This window comes from Echinops telfairi, unplaced genomic scaffold (genome assembly GCF_000313985.2).
Source record: "Echinops telfairi isolate 266 unplaced genomic scaffold, ASM31398v2 ScPeMD7_3533;HRSCAF=4204_0, whole genome shotgun sequence".
In the NCBI taxonomy this organism is placed as follows: Eukaryota; Metazoa; Chordata; class Mammalia; order Afrosoricida; family Tenrecidae; genus Echinops; species Echinops telfairi.
The window spans coordinates 91,844,664-91,845,838 of record NW_022107431.1 but is presented as its reverse complement, the minus strand read 5'-3'; positions in this window follow the sequence as shown (position 1 = coordinate 91,845,838).

Genomic DNA, 1,175 nt, shown 5'->3' with positions numbered 1-1,175 from the left:
GGGGATTTCCCTTCCAAACAAGGACTCTCTCTCTCCATGCCTCCTCTCCACATCAGTGTCTACAGATCCAGATCCTCATCCATCTCAAGGTATAGGCCATACTGTCATTGTTAAAAACTTTTTTAATGGTGTGTTTCTTGTTTAAATTACATTATTTAACTCTGAACTTATTTACTTTGAAATTTCTGTATAATTTTTTTTATAAAAAGGCAAAACTTATAAAAAGGTAAAAACTTGGTGGTCAAGAACATTTCAGTTATTTCTTATGGGAAAAATTGCATCGCATCTCGATGCTCCTTCTAGAACAGATTAGCCTCGAGGTCCGGGGTTCTACTGTATGGACCTTGTCATTGCGCTTTGTAACCCACACACCATCAGAGCTCCTTTTCCGTGTTCATGGCCATGATGTACAGTGTTTTCAAAATGGCCTAGAACAGACAGCCTTGTCTTTCTCCCACGGAGTGACGGATGCGTGTGGAACGGCAGAATTTGGGCTTCCCCACCTGATGCTTACTCAGGCGATCAACGTGCCCTTTGAAAAAGCTCTCGGCTAGTATAAATTCTAGTTCTAATGGATTGTGCATTATCAACTACCTTCTAAAGGAAACCCTTCACTAACTGGACTTCTGGAGTTGGTGTGTCCAACTCTCTACCCCTTCCTTGAAGACTTGTTTGATTTATATCATGTCCTCAAGGGACTCAAGTCCTGTTCCTTCAAAATGTTCTATGAACTTTGGGAACAAAAAGACATCCGAAGGAGCAAGGTTAGGTCTGGAGGGTGGTCGGGGTAAGGTTTACCAGTGATATTCTTGTCAGATAGCCTTGTTAACCTTCAGCATGAAGGAGTGCAGCTTCACAGTGGAAACAGTTCCTATGTGCAGCCATTTGGAGAAACTTTTCTCAGCATTGCAACTTTACATTTTTGTCAAACTTTTCCCTAATAAGTCTCCATGATCATCCTGTGTCCTTGGGAAAAGCTGTCAAGTTTACTCCTTTGGAATCCTTCCCTGACCCCTAAACAGTTACATAACTTTGTGAACTGACTTCTGTTCCTTGGATTAACTGATCCAGTGCTGCTTTAATTGAGTCTGTTTTCTTTTCTATTCTTTTCCTTTTGAAAAGCCCCCTAAGGCCTCCACTCAAGCACTCCCTCAATGCAAGAATACTTTCTTCTA